Source organism: Bos javanicus, chromosome 3 (genome assembly GCF_032452875.1).
Source record: "Bos javanicus breed banteng chromosome 3, ARS-OSU_banteng_1.0, whole genome shotgun sequence".
Lineage (NCBI taxonomy): Eukaryota > Metazoa > Chordata > Mammalia > Artiodactyla > Bovidae > Bos > Bos javanicus.
In genome coordinates this window covers 96,603,515-96,622,151 of record NC_083870.1, presented here as the reverse complement: position 1 = coordinate 96,622,151, position 18,637 = coordinate 96,603,515, and the positions used below count along the sequence as shown (strand labels likewise).

Here is an 18,637-nt window from a genome sequence, read left to right as displayed (position 1 = left end):
CAGTGGTATCTGAGAAGTCAAATAAATTTTAGATGTTAAAATGAATTACAGTCCTCCAAAAGACTACACTACATAAAGAGACATATAGTATATCTGTGACATTAAAATTTTATGGAGATGAATGAAGTGAAAAAAAAAATGTCTAAAAATTTTCTTAGTAGAGTGATAATAATATAGATTTTACAAACATGAGGTTCAGTTCAGTCACTCAGTCATGTCTGACTCTTTGCGATCCCATGGACTACAGCACATGAGCCTTCCCTATCTGTCATCAACTCCCAGAGCTTACTCAAACTCATGTCCATTGCATCAGTGATACCACCCAAGCATCTCATTCTCTGTCGTCCCTTCTCCTCCTGCCTTCAATCTTTCCCAGCATCATAGTCTTTTCCAAGGAGTCAGTGTTTTGCATCAGGTGGCCAAAGTATTGCAACTTCAGTTTCAGCATCAGTCCTTCCAATGAATATTCAGGGTTGATTTCCTTTAGGATTCACTGGTTTGATCTTGCAGTCCAAGAGACTCTCAAGAGTCTTCTCCAACACCAAAATTCAAAAGCATCAATTCTTTGGTGCTTTCTTTATAGTCCAACTCTGACATCCATACATGACTAATGGAAAAACCATAGCCTTGACTGGATGGACTTTCGCCTACTTTTTAATACGTTGTCTAGTTGGTCATAGCTTTTCTTCCACGGACCAAGTGTCTTTTAATTTCATGGCTGCAAGCACCATCTGCAGTGATTTTGGAGCCCCCAAAAAAATAAAGTCTCTCACTGTTTCCATTGTTTCCCCATCTATTTGCCATGAAGTGATGGGACCGGATGCCATGATCTTAGTTTTCTGAATGTTGAGCTTTAAGCCAACATTTTCACTCTCCTCTTTCACTTTCATCAAGAGGCTCTTTAGCTTCTTCTTTTTCTGCCATAAGGGTGGTGTCATCTGCATATCTGAGGTTATTGAAATTTCTTCCAGCAATCTTGAGTCCAGCTTGTGCTTCATCCAGCCCAGCATTTCACATGATGTACTCTGCAGAGAAGTTAAATAAGCAGGGTGACAATATACAGCCTTTCCCAATTTGGAACCAGTCTATTGTTCCATGTCCAGTTCTAACTGTTGCTTCTTGACCTGCATGCAGATTTTTCAAGAGGCAGGTAAGGTGGTCTGGGATTCCCATCTCTTTCAGAATTTCCACAGCTTTTTGTAATCCACAGTCAAAGGCTTTGGTGTAGTCAATAAAGCAGAAATAGATATTCTCCTGGAACTCTCTTGCTTTTTCTATGATCCAGCGGATGTTGGCAATTTGATCTCTGGTTCCTCTGCCTTTTCTAAATCCACCTTGAAAATTTGGAAGTTCTCAATTTGTGTATTGTTGAAGCCACATTTGGAGAATTTTCAGCATTACTTTACTAGCGGGTGAGATGAGTGCAATTGTGTGGTAGTTTGAACATTCTTTGGCATTGCCTTTCTTTGAGATAGGAATGAAAACTGACCTTTTCCAGTCCTGTGGTTACTGCTGAGTTTTCCAAATTTCCTAGCATATTGAGTGCAGCACTTTCACAGCATCATCTTTTAGGATTTGAAATAGCTCAACTGGAAATCCATCACCTCCACTAGCTTTGTTCCTAGTGATGCTTCCTAAGGCCCACCTGACTTCACATTCTAGGATATCTGGCTCTCGGTGAGTGATCACACCATCATGATTATCTGGGTCATGAAGATCTTTTTTGTATAGTTCTTCTGTGTATTCTTGCCACCTCTTCTTAATATCTTCTGCTTCTGTTAGGACCATACCATTTCTGTCCTTTATTGTGCCCATCTTTGCATGAAATGTTCCCATGGTATCTCTAAGTTTCTTTAAGATATCTCTAGTCTTTTCCATTCTATTGTTTTCCTCTATTTCTTTGCATTGTTCAGTTAGGAAGGCTTTCTTATCTCTCCTTGCTGTTCTTTAGAACTGTGCATTCAAATGGGTATATCTTTCCTTTTCTCCTTTGCCTTTCACTTCTCTTCTTTTCTCAGCTATTTGTAAGGCCTCCTCAGACAACCATTTTGCCTTTCTGCATTTCTTTTTCTTGGGGATGTTCTTGATCACTGCTTCCTGTACAATGTCACAGACCTTAGTCCATAGTTCTTCAGGCACTCTGTCTATCAGATCTAATCCCTTGAATCTATTTGTCACTTCCACTGTATAATCATAAGGGATTTGATTTAGGTCATACCTGAATGGTCTAGTGGTTTTCCCTACTTTCTTCAATTTAAGTGAATTTTGCAATAAGGAGTTCATGATCTAACCCCATTCAGCTCCCAGTCTTGTTTTTGTTGACTGTATAGTACTTCTCCATCTTTATCTCTTAAACGTGAGGTAGAGTAACAAAATAGTGGGTGATGGGATTAGGGTGGCAAAGGAAAGCCAAAGATGACTCTAGATTAACAGGAAGGCACTGGAAGTTTTGAAATTAAAAAAAAAAAGCCTCTCAATCAGTGTCTTTCTTTTTTAAGTTAGAAAATGGCAAGTTTGGTTCGGGAGAATGTCCAGTTTAACAATATATCGTCTAGCTAGAGACACAATCAGATAAATTAAAATACGGGACTAGTGTCTCAGAGTTCAAGACTGACTAATATTCTCTGAAAGAAAGTAAAGAAGTGAAAGTGGTAGTTGCTCAGTCATGTCTGGCTCTAATAATAATGTAAAGATTATTACTTAATAAACGTTTATTCCACAGTCTCTAAAAGGGCAGGGACATTAGTAAAATTCTCAACAAACAGTAAGTACTCAATAAATCAAGCGTTCTAATTTTTAGGCAATTTTTTATTTATGTACATAAGTGCATTTATCTTGGAAGATATAATTCATAGTTTTCATCAGATTCTCAAAAACACCTCTGATCCAGTAAAGGCTAATAACTACTTACTACTATTATCTCTGTACATTCGGTATCTGCCATATAATTCATTCATCCTTCTGGCAGATAAGTTATTGAATGCCTATTAAAAGTCCAAAATCACTACAGATGGTAACTGCAGCCATGAAACTAAAAGACGCTTACTCCTTGGAAGGAAAGTTATGACCAACCTAGATAGCATATTCAAAAGCAGAGACATTACTTTGCCAACAAAGGTTCGTCTAGTCAAGGCTATGGTTTTTCCTGTGGTCATGTATGGATGTGAGAGTTGGACTGTGAAGAAGGCTGAGAGCTGAAGAATTGATGCTTTGAACTGTGGTGTTGGAGAAGACTCTTGAGAGTCCCTTGGACTGCAAGGAGATCCAACCAGTCCATTCTGAAGATCAGCCTTGGGATTTCTTTGGAAGAAATGATGCTAAAGCTGAAACTCCAGTACTTTGGCCACCTCATGCGAAGAGTTGACTCTTTGGAAAAGACTCTGATGCTGGGAGGGATTGGGGGCAGGAGGAGAAGGGGACGACAGGATGAGATGGCTGGATGGCATCACTGACTCGATGGACGTGAGTCTGAGTGAACTCCGGGAGTTGGTGATGGACAGGGAGGCCTGGCGTGCTGCAGTTCATGGGGTCGCAAAGAGTTGGACACGACTGAGTGACTGATCTGATCTGATTACAAGTCAGGCTCTAGTGATAGAGCAAACAAAGTAACTTTTCTTATTGTAGAGGCAACAGATAAAGAAAGATGTAAATGAATAGACACAGAATAAAAACAGATGATATGATAGAGCAACAGGTGACTACGTAAGACTGGCTACTCAGAGAAGGCCTTTTTGAGGAAGCAATATGTAAGCTGAGACCTGAATGCTAAGATGTAAAGACGATGGTGAAGGGGGATGAGGTGTCAGTATTGTGACGATAGCATTATTGAAAAGAGGGAGAATGGCATAAGATGAAGTCAGAAAAGTAGTCAAAGGCCAGATCTGTAGGACAAGGAGTGTAAGTTTTATTCTAACTCTGATGGAAAAGCAATGAAATGCTTTAAATAATGAAGGGATAAGATTGGATTTGAGTTTTTAAAGGATCACATGCAGTGTTGAGAATGGATAATGGCACTGGGAGTGGAACGTGAGTGAAAGGAAGCAAGAGGAACTATAGTTCCAATGACAGATGTTGGTCATTTGAATGAGGAAGGCAGATAGAAATAAAGTAATGGATTCAGGGTATTTAATGAGCATAATTATAATGCTCAATGGATGAATGAATGGTGAATTATTAGATAATGATAGTCAAGATTTACAAAGATTAAAGATAGGTGAATTAAACATTAGAGACTATCTTTAGGGTCATGTGTGGATGAAAACAAGTCAGGTCAGTCAGAGATGAAGGAAATGAGGATGGTATAGCCAACACTACTGGGGAAGGGAGTGGCAAAAAGTAAGAGTGATCCTTAGAGAAGCATATGCTGCACAGGAATCAAGGGCTAAAACAAGACCACTGAATTACATTACCAAATCCCTGGCAAACTATCCTGCTGAAGTAGTGAGGATATAAAGCTGACTGTAAAGATAAAGATATAATGGTATATAGGGACATCTCTATTTTTACTGGAAGTCTTTTTAAAATTATCTTGTACATAATTTAATCTATCTTGATGATAAAGAACAGATATCCTGATGATTACATATTTAAATTTAGTTGTTTACTTTTATATTTCCTGCCTCTTCCCTTCTGTCAGCATGTCAGCATTTAATTTCTGACCAAAGAGCATTCCTATCCTCTCTGACTCCACCTTGTCTGCAAATTTCCTGAGCTGAAAGCCCATATTATCAAGCCAGTTAGAACTGCATCTAAATAAAAAGAAAGAAATTCTAAGTGTCTCCACTAAACAGTAAGGTGCATGAAATTTAGTGAATGTATTTTATAACTATTTTGGCTATTAAAAAGTTTCCACCTCACCCAAGTTCTTAGTAATGCTCTCAAAAAATAAGGATACTTAACAAAAGTTTGTTTTTCATAAATCATTCAGTTCAGTTCAGTCACTCAGTCATATCCGACTCTTTGCGACCCCATGAACTGCAGCACGCCAGGCCTCCCTGTCCATTACCAACTCCCGGAGTTCACTCAGACTCACGTCCATTGAGTCAGTGATGCCATCCAGCCATCTCATCCTCTGTTGTCCCCTTCTCCTCCTGCTCCCAATCCCTCCCAGCATCAGAGTCTTTTCCAATGAGTCAACTCTTTGCATGAGGTGGCCAAAGTACTGGAGTTTCAGCTTTAGCATCATTCCTTCCAAAGAAATCCCAGGGCTGATCTCCTTTAGAATGGACTGGTTGGATCTTCTTGCAGTCCAAGGGACTCTCTTCTCCAACACCACAGTTCAAAAGCATCAATTCTTCAGCACTCAGCTTTCTTCACAGTCCAACTCTCACATCCATACATGACCACTGGAAAAACCATAGTCTTGACTAGACGGACCTTTGTTGGCAAAGTAATGTCTCTGCTTTTCAATATGCTATCTAGGTTGGTCATAACTTTCCTTCCAAGGAGTAAGCGTCTTTTAATTTCATGGCTGCAATCACTATCTGCAGTGATTTTGGAGCCCAAAAATAAAGTCTGACACTACTTCCACTGTTTCCCCATCTATTTGCCATGAAGTGATGGGACCAGATGCCATGATCTTAGTTTTCTGAATGTTGAGCTTTAAGCCAACATTTTCACTCTCCTCTTTCACTTTCATCAAGAGGCTCTTTAGTTCCTCTTCACTTTCTGCCATAAGGGTGGTGTCATCTGCATATCTGAGTTATTGATTTTTCTCCCGGCAATCTTGATTCCAGCTTGTGCTTCTTCCAGCCCAGCGTTTCTCATGATGTACTCTAGATCGATGCTAAACTTCTCAACTTAACTTTGCATCCTATAACATGAGGTCAATAGTTATGGAAATGCAGCAAACACATGTATAACCTCATCTGGTGATATTCTACTCATTTCTCACAATATGTCTTTCAACAAATATTCACTGAGCACCTACCATGTGCCAGGCACTGTTCAGGGCAAAAGGGAGCAAAAGAAGGAAAAATCCTGCCTTTATAGAATTTATATTCTAGTGGAGGAGTCAGACAATAAATTTAAAATATAAATACATAAGCAAATTTTTGTACTAGACTAGATAGTGGTTAGTGCTAAGAAGAAAAATAAAGCAGATAAGGGATTAGGAAAAGCTAGGGAACAGAGTTGAAATTTTATACAAGGTTGATAAGATAGGCCTCTCTGAAAAAAATGACATTTGAATAAAGAACTGAAATGTGGGGAAAACCAGGCTTACTGGAAGAACACTCCCAGAATAGTATTAAGGTGCAGTTTCTATATTATCTCCCCTACAAAGTCCTCCTCAATTGCCTCCCACACTCACCCCACCCCACTCCAACCCATACCATTCACACACACACAAAATCAATTACTTCCTTCTCAGAGCTTCCTTCACATTCCAGTACTGAGCACTATCTGCTAGACTTCTTGTAATTTTAATCCACAGCATAAGCCTGCAAGGCAAATTTAAAGTTTGCCTAGTTTAAAGATGTGCTAAGATTCCATGTTTAAAAGACCTGTTCAGGGTACAGCATTAATGAATGGTAGAGCTTAAGATTTAATGCCTTATGCTCTGTAGAACTCTCTCTCTCTCTCTCTCTCTCACTTTAATGTTTCTAGTCTCTTATTTTCCATAGCAGGCAAAAAAGGAGGGACAAGTTCACTTACTCATAAAGCTCAGCCCTATCTGAAAGAAAAAGGATTTTAAAATAAACAATAATTTACCCCAATAAAGTGCAAACTCAAAGACTAAAGTAGTCACATGGGGACATTTCTAAAACCAAACAATGTCTAATGACCATTCCAGGCCATGGAATACAAACTCATCAGGAAGCCAAAAATATTCTGTCACAAACATCATAACATTTCTACATAATTATGTTTTGTTTTGAATTTTTGTAGAAACCAGACCCCAAAAAAACCTAGGCAGCCCTTCAGTCTGCACACATAAACTCTATTTTAAGATATAAAAATCCAGTCAAGAATACAACTCACTTATCAAGGTGGCATAAAATAAACATGACTGAGCTCAAAATACTGCTATATTGGCAAGACTTTGAGCCACTAGAGTTAGCTTTCACCACCAAAACAGAGCTTCCCCTAAGGTTCAGCAAATCAAGACAATTATCTGCAGCAGGTGGTGAGTGAAGACCTAGTTCTATCTTTTACAGGAACCTTAAAGAATTATGAAGCAAAATTTCTTGCCTTCAACATTGAGGCATAAATCAATCAGGGATAAGGCAGTAAAAGAGCCATGCCAAGTAATTCAATAAAAAACATGTATTACAGGAAACAATGTAGTTGTAAAAGTGTTGGGAGAGCTGAAAGACCAAAGAAGTGAGAACGGAGCAACACAGATTAACAACAGCAGGAAGTTCCTACTACATCCACAGATAGAGGCGCAAAGGGAAAAGATAGCAAACCCTGGGAGCCAAGGCAATCCAACAAAGCTGGGATCACAAGGAAGGGATTGCGTGGCAAAACCACAAGGGAGATGTAGCCACTTCTGGAGATTCTGCACAGAACAAAAGGGAGGAGAAATATCTAGGCTTCTTCCTTCTCCACACCCTTCAATTTTCTGCTAAATCCTCGTATTAGCTGAAACTAGCCAGAATCCAAATGACAATGGAATCCAGGAAGTGCAGTTTTCAGGGGTTCCCCACCCCCAAAATACAGAAAAGAATGGAGAAAGGATACAGAATGGAACTAACTGCAAAAAAGGTAAAAACCTGCATAAGATGGTCCCACGCTTTCAGAAAGCAAGTGTATGTGAAACTTGTATGACAACCCAAAATGTGTATGGATGTTTTAATACTGGAGTATAATATCAAAGAATGACATTTTTATGGAGAGTAAAGTGTAAAGACACAAACATCATTCTAGTTTTGCTAATTAATGTAATACTAAAAGTTTTATATACAAATAGGAAGCAGAAATAATAGAAAATAAAAAGAATATTCTAATAGAAAGTTTGTCATTTGGTTATCACTTAAAAAGTATTTATGTCTTAGATTTTAAACTACTACATACCTATGCTGTAATCATTTAAGTAATACCTTAAATCTTTATTGGAAAGAGGAGGGCTATAAGTGAACTCAATCTACCATATTTAATCAAGTGATACGTCCCCTTTTTTGCAGTTATTTTATTACCAAAGCACAGGAGGGTGGTTTATGTGAACTGAAATTCCCCCTTCAAAGCAGTGTCTCGGATGATTTGAAAAGAGCAGTTGAAGAGGTGTGCAAATGGATTTCATTAAACACAGTTCACACTTCAACTGCTCTTTCTGAGGCCTTTAGCTTCAGGACTGTTACTGCAGGAAATGTTATCATTCTTAGAGGAAAGTTATTTGGGAATGAAATATTTTACTTCTTCCTCAAAGAGGAAGTAGAAGAAAAAGAACAAAGAAAAATATACAAGTAGATACATAACCATATATGTGCAGATGTATATAATTCAGTAAAGAAATCAGAAATCTAAAAATCAAGCGAAAATCCTACCATACTAGAAATTTAGCTTTGTTTCAATTATGAATGGGCTTCCTTCATGGCTCAGTTGGTAAAGAATCTGCCTGTAAAATGGGAGACCTGAGTTCAATCCCTGGGTTGGGAAGATCCCCTGGAGAAGGAAAAGGCTACCCAATCCAGTATTCTGGCCTGGAGAATTCCATGGACTGTATAGTCCATGGGGTCGCAAAGAGTCGGACACGACTGAGCAACTTTCACTTTCACTTTCAATTATGAATAAGAAAGTATAGAATTAAATTATTCATAGCTACCAATATTTCTCCAACAGAATTTCAAGACATGGTGAAACGTTCCTTTATATTTCAAAACCATGCTGCTTTCTCCTAATGTGCTAATTTTTCTCTAAAAGAAATAAAGACCTTGTAAGGTGGCATGTTCTGACATAAACTGATAGTATTAATAGGAAGGAAATTTGATTTCGATATTATACTAAAGATGACTTTTTTCTGTTTGCTGCTGAGGTATAATTGACATACAGTGTTATATTGATTTAAGGTGTACAACATGATTTGATATTTATACACATTGTGAAATGACAACTACAATAAGTTTAGTTACCACCTGTCATCATAAATAGTTATATTTTTTCTTTTTTTTCTTTCTTATGATGAGAACTTTTAACATCTACTCTCTTGGAGACTCTCAAATATGAAAAATAATATTAACTATAGTCACCATGTGATACATTACATTCCCAGGATTTATTTACTTTATAAATAGAAGTTTGGATCTTTTGACCCCCTCATCCATTTCACCCATGCCCCAATCCCCTCCCATCTGGCCAACACCAATCTGTTCTCTGTCGCTATAAGCTTGGGTTTCTGTTTGTTTGTTTGGCTGGTTTTTGTTTGTTTGGGGGTTTCTTGACCTCACATACAAGTGATACACAGATTTTATGCTTCTCTGACTTACTTAGCATAAAGTCCTCAAAATCCACATTATTGCAAATGGCAATATTTCCTTCTTTTTTATGGCCGAATAGTTTTACACATATAGACATGTTAAAGACATGGTTACATAAAAGCATTTGAATTTTATCCTGAGTACAATAGACAGTCATGAAAGATTTTAAGCAATAAGAAATGTGATCAGATGATTTGCATTATACCTTTGGTGGCATTGCAGATCATGGACTAAAGAGAGGTTAGAAAGCTGCTGTACAAGTCCAGCAAACCTACTGATGACCTGCTCTAGGACAGAAGTTCTGGGGCTGAAAATGTTGCAAGATTTTATAACCATCCATTTAATAACAAGTAAAGGAAAACCAGAGGGCATTGACTAATACTTTTTCTTACCATTTATCCTATGGGAAAATTTCCAGTATGGACAAGGAGTGAAGCCCAACGTCAGGGTCAAAACTCTGGACTGGCAAAACAAACAGCATAGTAATACACATAGGTCATGAGGGTTCACAGGGCAGAAGTGACATAGGGTGATGATGTGAAGAGGAAATGACTAACCATTGAGAAGACACATACAAACCGGTCTCAGGATGTGGACACATGGATGGCGTCATTTGATCTTCGCTCAAAAAGGAAAAAGCTAAAGCATACTTATTTCTTTGAGAAGGCAGATAAGGAGATGTCAGATTACATGTATTAGAAGTGAATTCTGAATTAGAGAGAAATGAAGCTCAATTAATTAAAAAGTTTTAGTGAGACCTTATTCTCAAGAATACTCTCCATTTCAGAGATCTAGCTGTACTTTGCCATTCCCTGAAATGACAATACCATTATCTCTCCACTATTCATGTCTTTCTGCATGACATTACAAGAACTAAGTAGTCTTTCTCAAATGCCAAAATTTACCCAGATAAATTGTTACTAATCATTCCAAATTTAGCTCTTTTTAGCCTCTGAAAAGACACATGCACCCCAATGTTTATAGCAGCATTACTTACAATTGCCAAGATATGGAAGCAACCTCAGTGTTCATCAACAAATGAAAGGATAAAGATGTGGCATACATACACAATGGAATACTGCTGCTGCTGCTGCTAAGTCGCTTCAGTCGTGTCTGACTCTGTGCGACCCCATAGACGGCAGCCCACCAGACTCCCCTGTCCCTGGGATTCTCCAGGCAAGAACACTGGAGTGGGTTGCCATTTCCTTCTCCAAAGCATGAAAGTGAAAAGTGAAAGTGAAGTCGTTCAGTCATGTCTGACTCTTAGCGACCCCATGGACTGCAGCCCACCAGGCTCCTCAGTCCATGGGATTTTCCAGGCAAGAGTACTGGAGTGGGGTGCCATTGCGTTCTGCAACTGCTCAGCCATAAAAAGAATGAAATCATGCCATTCATAGCAACATGGGTGGACATAGAGATTACCATGCTAAGTAAAGTAATTCAGAAAGACAAACATCATCTGTCATTTACATGTGGAATCTAAAATATGACACAAATGACCTTAAGAAACAGAAACAGCTTCACAGACATAGAAAACAAACTTACAATTACCAAAGGAGAAAGGGGGTTGGGAGGAATAAATTGTATTAGCAGATACAAGTTGCTATATATAAAATATACAAACAACAAAGCCCTACTGTATAACAAAGGGAACTATACTCAATGTTCTGTAATAAACCATAATGGAAAAGTTATGAAAAAGAATATATATATGTGTATAAGTATAAATGAATCACTGTGCTGTACACCAGAAACTAACCCATTATAAATCTATTATATTTTAATAAAAAAGTAAATAAATGAGTACTTCTAATAGAGTTAAAAAGTATACAGACTACTATTGGTCTGTATGAATGGGAGTCCAGGGAGCTGAAAAAATGAAAGTATTATAGATGATATATTTATCTTCTTTCTCAAAGACTGGCATAGATTAGGTATTTTTTTAATATTAATAGTAACTATAATTAGTCATTTTTAAAATTATGAAGTATTTTCCCCATTTTTAGAGGGATACAGTAGAGTTCAAAGACATATGGCAGATGTATGTTGATGTATGGCAAAACCAGTACAATACTGTAAAGTAAAAACATAAATAAATAAATAAAAGGAAAAAAAAAGATTAAAAAAAAAGACATAAATTAATTCCCAAAGTTGGGTCAGGCTAGGATTCAAAGCCATGTCACTTGATTCCACACAGTGCTCTTTCCACAACTACAAATATAACTCCTGAAGCCAAAGGAGAATATTGTTAACTAAAATACTACAAACATTCTTCAAATATAAACACAAAGAACAATCTTACAGCACTACATTTCCTGAGCCAAAGAACTTGGACAAGAATGATCAAAAATACTATTGTTGTTGTTTTTATTCAGTCACCAAGCTGTGTCTGACTGCAACCCCATGGACTGCAGCATACCATATACACAGCAAAGCATGAACTACCCAGAGTATCTCTATCATCCACCTTAGTTTCTATAAAACGTTTGTTTATATGTTATACTGTTTAGTATATAGTATGTGTATATATGACCGTGGGTGGCTGCAACCAGCACACATCGGAAAACTCAGCAGTGGCCACAGGACTGGAAAAGGTCAGTTTTCATTCCAATCCGAAAGAAAGGCAATGCCAAAGAATGCTCAAACTACCGCACAATTCCACTCAGCTCACATGCTAGTAAAGTAATGCTTAAAATTCTCCAAGCCAGGCTTCAGCAATATGTGAACCGTGAACTTCCAGATGTTAAAGCTGGTTTTAGAAAAGGCAGAAGAACCAGAGATCAAATTGCCAACATCCGCTGGATCATGGAAAAAGCAAGAGAGTTCCAGAAAAACATCTATTTCTGCTTTCTTGACTATGCCAAAGCCTTTGACTGTGTGGATCACAATAAACTGTGGAAAATCCTGAAAGAGATGGGAACACCAGACCACCTGACCTGCCTCTTGAGAAACCTGTATGCAGGTCAGGAAGCAACAGTTAGAACTGGACATGGAACAACAGACTGGTTCAAAATAGGAAAAGGAGTATGTCAAGGCTGTATATCTTCACCCTGCTTATTTAACTTCTATGCAGAGTACATCATGAGAAACGCTGGGCTGGAGGAAGCACAAGCTGGAATCAATATTGCCGGGAGAAATATTAATAACCTCAGAAATGCAGATGACACCACCCTTATGGCAGAAAGTGAAGAGGAATTGAAAAGCCTCTTAATGAAAGTGAAAGAGGAGAGTGAGAAAGTTGGCTTAAAGCTCAACATTCAGAAAACTAAGATCATAGCATCCGGTCCCATCACTTCATGGCAAATAGATGGGGAAACAGTGGAAACAGTGTCAGACTTTATTTTGGGGGGCTCCAAAATCAGTGCAGAAGGTGACTGCAGCCATGAAATTAAAAGACGCTTACTCCTTGGAAGGAAAGTTATGACCAACCTAGATAGCATATTCAAAAGCAGAGACATTACTTTGCCAGCAAAGGTCTGTCTAGTCAAGGCTATGGTTTTTCCTGTGGTCATGTATGGATGTGAGAGTTGGACTGTGAAGAAGGCTGAGCGCTGAAGAATTGATGCTTTTGAACTGTGGTATTGGAGAAGACTCTTGAGAGTCCCTTGGACTGCAAGGAGATCCAACCAGTCCATTCTGAAGGAGATCAGCCCTGGGTGTTCTTTGGAAGGAATGATGCTAAAGCTGAAACTCCAGTACTTTGGCCACCTCATGCGAAGAGTTGACTCATTGGAAAAGACTCTGATGTTGGAAGGGATTGGGAGCAGGAGGAGAAGGGGACGACAGAGGATGAGATGGCCAGATGGCATCACTGACTCAATGGACGTGAGTCTGAGTGAACTCTGGGAGTTGGTGATGGACAGGGAGGCCTGGAGTGCTGCGATTCATGGGGTCGCAAAGAGTCGGACATGACTGAGCGACTGAACTGAACTGAACTGATGTGTATATATATATTATATATATGGTATATATCATACTGTGATATATATTACACTGAAGTATAATTATCAGTTTGAGCATTTGTCTCATGTGCTACAGTGTAAGAGTTATCCATTCCTGTATCTTGTATAATTAAAGCTGGTTGGGCAATTGTCATGTGCTAGTGTTATATTGCTTTACATGTGCAACCTCATTTCATCTTTCCTAAAATCCCGTAAGGTAGGCACTATTATCATCCCCATATTATGTATGAAGAAACCAAAATACAGAAACGTTAAACAACTTGTACAATGTTGAACATCTGGTAAGTGGTGAAGTTAGAAACTGACTCTAGGCCATTTTACCCCCAAACTTGCCAAATTAGCCACTGTGTTACACTTACTAATATAGGTATTCAAAAATTAGGAATAATTTTGATACAGTAAGAAGCAGCACTATGTACTCCAACTCCCCATAAGGATATTATAATCATTCATCATCAAAGTACTTTATGGTGTTACAAATAAACAACAGTAAAAATGATGTCCTTGGTGATAACCCTGAGTCATCAGGCAAACTATATTACATTCAGACCCTCATATTTTCTCAAATATATTATTCTAAAAACTCCCTAAGTGATCTCCCTATGTAGGTCTAGTCTCCATCCAGGTGCTTTCCACAATGCTGCACCTGAATAAGGACTTTGTGTGTGTCTGTGTGGAGTCACTGCATGTAGTGTATCCAAATAAGAATAATTAGGAATGAACCATAAAGAAAGCAGAGTGCCACAGAATTGATGCTTTCAAACTGTGGTATTGGAGAAGACTCTTGAGAGTGCCTTGGACTGCAAGGGGATCAAATCAGTCAATCCTAAAGGCAATCAACCCTGAACACTGGGCATAAAGTTTCAGTTAAGCAGGATGAATAAGCTCTAGAGATCCGCTATTCAAGACTGTATCTAAAGTCAACGATATTGTATTGTACACTTAAAAACTTGTTAAGAGAGTAGATCTCATGTTAGGTATTCTTGCAAAATAAAATTAAATTTAAAAAAAGAAATCCAGTGATGCTAGAGACAACCATGATAGACAAGACACTGCAGAATCTATGACAAACAGATTTTGGAGTTCTAAAGCAAGAGATTAGCTCTGCAGTAAAAAGCAGCTTCGGAAAACTCTTGATCGCTAGTAAATACTGAGCTTCTGATCATGAGACATCAAGTAATTGTGTAATTTGAATGATAGGTAGACTCCTATGACACTTAGCTCTGTTATAGCCATTCTCTCAGCTAACACTCATGGCCTTATGGGAGATTCCCTAGGGAAGACAAAACTCAAGACTGATTAACAGATAGACTGGCTTGATATGTTGGCATAAGCTAAAAAAACACTTGTTTCTGCTATATAATACCACTCAGTTTTCTTTAAAGTATGTGGTGATAGGAAAATCTCCCAGTGAATAGTTTAGAGCAGTACATTTACTAATCTCCTTTGTATGGAGGCAGAAGTAGTATGAGGTGAGGATATACATGGACTCTTGCTGCTAACTTGCTTCAGTCGTGTCCAACTCTGCGTGACCCTATGGACTTCAGGCTACTCTGTCCATGGGATTTCCCAAGCAAGAATTCTGGAGTGGGTTGCCATTTCCTTCTTCAGGAAGGAAATCTTTGCTCCTTCTCCAGGAAGGAAATCTCCAGGAAGGAATCTTGGACTCTTGGGTAATGGCAAATGTCTTGGTGGATTGGTTGGTAAGAGGACTGTAAAGAACAAGACTGAAAGACTACAGGCATAGAGGTCTGGGACAGAGACATAGGAATGGAAGTATGGGCATGGGTACAAAGCATTCAAATCTTTGGTTATGAAGTCATAACCAAAAACAAAAAAAAATATGTTGAAGATCTTCCATGCTTGTCAGAAAATACCTAACACAGAGAAGGCACTAAATAAGCAGGTGGATGGAATAATTCACCCACTGGACATAAACCAACTTTCCATAACAGGACCAAGAATAAATTAGACATGGTGATAGAGAGAAGGAAGTTGTGCATGAGTGTGTGTGTGTGTGTGTATGTGTGTTAGTCACTCAGTTGTGTCCGACTCTCTACGACCCCACAAACTGCAGCCCTCCAGGCTTCTCCATCCATGGAATTCTCCAGGCAAGAACACTGCAGTGGATTGCCATTCCCTTCTCCCAAAGTACAGCTAATCCAATACCAGAAAGAATTCTAGGATTAAAGGGTTAATTGGTACGATATAATTTTTTCTAAATGAATTATCTAATCAGTCCAAAATCCCCACGAAGTTTCTACAAATTACAGTAGAGACAGGATCTCAGAAAACCTCTTGTTATTAGTAAGAGGAAGACTTAAGCAGAGCATTTCCCCATTCTCTTTATTTATCTGGGTTTGTTTTTTTTGTTTGTTTTTAGTTCTTTTCTTGTATAATTTTTGTGACTCTTAAAGTTCCATATATGTCCTTGGCTTCATTCCCCAGGGGCTTAGTTAATATGGATTTGTTTTTTCAAAATCATTTTGTTTTAACTTTTTGAATGCACAGCAATGAAGTAATTATGGAGTTATATTAGACTGATTAAGATTATCTACTTTAATGATATGATTGGCAGAAAGAAAATATTTGCTCATCAATCATCCTATTTAAAAATACATAAAATACCTATAATTCAGGCAAAAAAATAAATTTCACACATGTTAATTATATTTGTGCGAGGAGTAATGCAATTTTTACCCTACATGTGTATGAGTGGGCTCCCTCTAACCAAGGTTAATCTACCCACAAACATTATCACACCTGTTAACGGACACATACTTTGCTAGCTTTACTTCTTTACCAGTATTACTCTCCCTACTCCCTCACTTGTTCTTCCTGAGATTCCCCATTTAAATATACAACTCTTACCTAAGTCCTTATCTCATTATAACTCTGGAGGGAATTTAAGGCTCCTTTATTCCAAAGATTTCTAAGTATTGGAAATAACGCTAGTAAACATACCAAGAAAAGTTCTGGTACATTTCAGCACCCTTGAAATAGTGATATTTTATATGTGCCAGAATTACCACCTGAAATTCATTACTAGATATTGTGCTAAACCTATTTTGTATGCTATCTCTAATTTGCATAATAATTCTACAATTATATATTTATTTCCCCAATTTTAAGTAAACTTTAAGTGATATCATCAGTATGGCATAACCAGTACATGCTAAAGTTAATATATGAATTCAAGTCTAACTGAAACCAAAACCTGTGTTTTGGGGTATTATCCTATGTTACCTCTTGTTTAAAAAAAAGTAGCATTCCCACCAGATTCATCCCATGTGGTCACAAATGGCAAGATGTCCTTTATGTATATGCGTGTGTGTGTGTGTGTGTGTGTGTGTGTGTGTGTGTGTATACACACTGAGTCCAAAAGTATAGATATTTTCTGTATCCATTTATCCACCAAAGTACATTTAGGTTGTTTTTACATCTTGGCTATTGTGAATAATGCCACAGGGAAGCTGATTTTATAGACACAAAAAAAGAATGGGGGTTGCCTGGGGCTAAGGGAAGAGGAAATAGAGTGATATAGGTCAAAGGGTTGGAGAAGGCAATGGCAACCCACTCCAGTGTTCTTGCCTGGAAAATCCCAGGGACGGGGGAGCCTGATGGGCTGCTGTCTATGGTGTCACACAGAGTCAGACACGACTGAAGCAACTTAGCAGCAGCAGCAGCAAGTCAAAGGGTACAAAATTTCAATTATAAGTTCTAAGGATCTAATGTACAGCACAGTGACTAAAGAATATGGTATTATATACCTGAAAACTGAACAGAAGAACCTGGCATGCCTCAGTCCCTGGGGCTGCAGAGTTGAATATGACTTAGCAACTCAACAACAACAAACACTTGACAACTGCTAACATCTTTTTTTAATTAATTTATTTATTTTAATTGGAGGATATTACTTTACAATATTGTGATGGTTTCTGCCATACATCAACATGAATCGGCCACAGGTATACCTGTGTCCTGTACATCCTGAACCCCCTCCCATCGCCTTTGCTACCCTATCCCTCTGGTTTGTCCCAGAGCACCGGCTATGAGTGCCCTGCTTCATGCATTGAACTCGCACTGGTCATTTATTTCACATATGGTAATGTACATGTTTCAATGCTATTCTCTCAAATCATCCCACCCTCTCCTTCTCCCACTGAATCCAAAAGTCTGTTCTTTGTGTCTCTGTCTCTCCTTTGCTGCTCTGCATGAGGATTGCTCTTAGCATCTTTCTAAATTCCATATATATGTGCTAATATACAGTATTTGTCTTTCTCTTTCTGACTTACTTCACTCTGTAGAATAGGCTCCAGGTTCATCCACCTTATTAGAACTGACTCAAATGTGTTCCTTTTTATAGCAGAGTAATATTCCACTGTGTATATGTACCACAACTTCCTTATCCATTCATCTGCCGATGGACATCTAGCTTGCTTCCATGTCCTAGCTATTGTAAACAATGTTGCTATGAACACTGGGGTACATATGTCTCTTTCATTTCTGGTTTCCTCATGGTAAATGCCCAGCAATGGGATTGCTGGGTCATATGACAGTTCTATTCCCAGTTTTTTAAGGAATCTCCACACTGTTTTCTATAGTGGCTGTACCAGTGTGCATTCCCACCAGCGTGTAAAAGGGTTCCCTTTTCTCCATACCCTCTCCAGCATTTATAGTTTGTAGACTTTTTTCTTATCTCTTGTAATATTCTTTATTTTAAGGTCTATTTTTTCTGATATGAGGATTATTACTCCAGCTTTCTTTTTATTTCCATTTGCATGAAATATATTTTTTCCATCCTCTCACTTTCAGTCTTTAGAGCTAAAGTGGGTCTTTTGTAGACAGCATATATATGGGTCTTGTTTTTATATCCATTCAGCCAGTCTGTGTCTTTTGACTGGAGCATTTAATCCATTTACATTTAAAGTAATTATTGATATATATGTTCCTATTGCCATTTTCTTAATTGTGGTTTGTTTTTGTAGGTCTTTTTCTTCTCTTTTATTTCCTGTCTATATAAGTCCTTTTAACATTTGTTGTAAAGCTGGTCTTATGGTACTAAATTCTCCTAGCTTTCACTTGTCTGTAAAGCTTTTGATTTCTCCGTCAATTTTGAATGAGATCCTTGCTGGGTACAGTAATCTTGACTGTAGATTTTTTCCTTCAGTACTTTATATATATCCTGTGATTCCTTTCTGATAGCTCAGTCAATAAAGAATTTACCTGTAATGCAGGAGACCCCAGTTCGATCCCTAG

General features: G+C 38.1%; 1 protein-coding gene across 6 annotated transcripts in view; it reads right to left on the bottom strand.

Moving 5' to 3' along the window:
* LOC133244620 (BEN domain-containing protein 5) overlaps positions 1-18,637 on the bottom strand; it is a 1,484,041-nt gene that overhangs the window by 1,367,439 nt on the left and 97,965 nt on the right. The window lies entirely within an intron of this gene.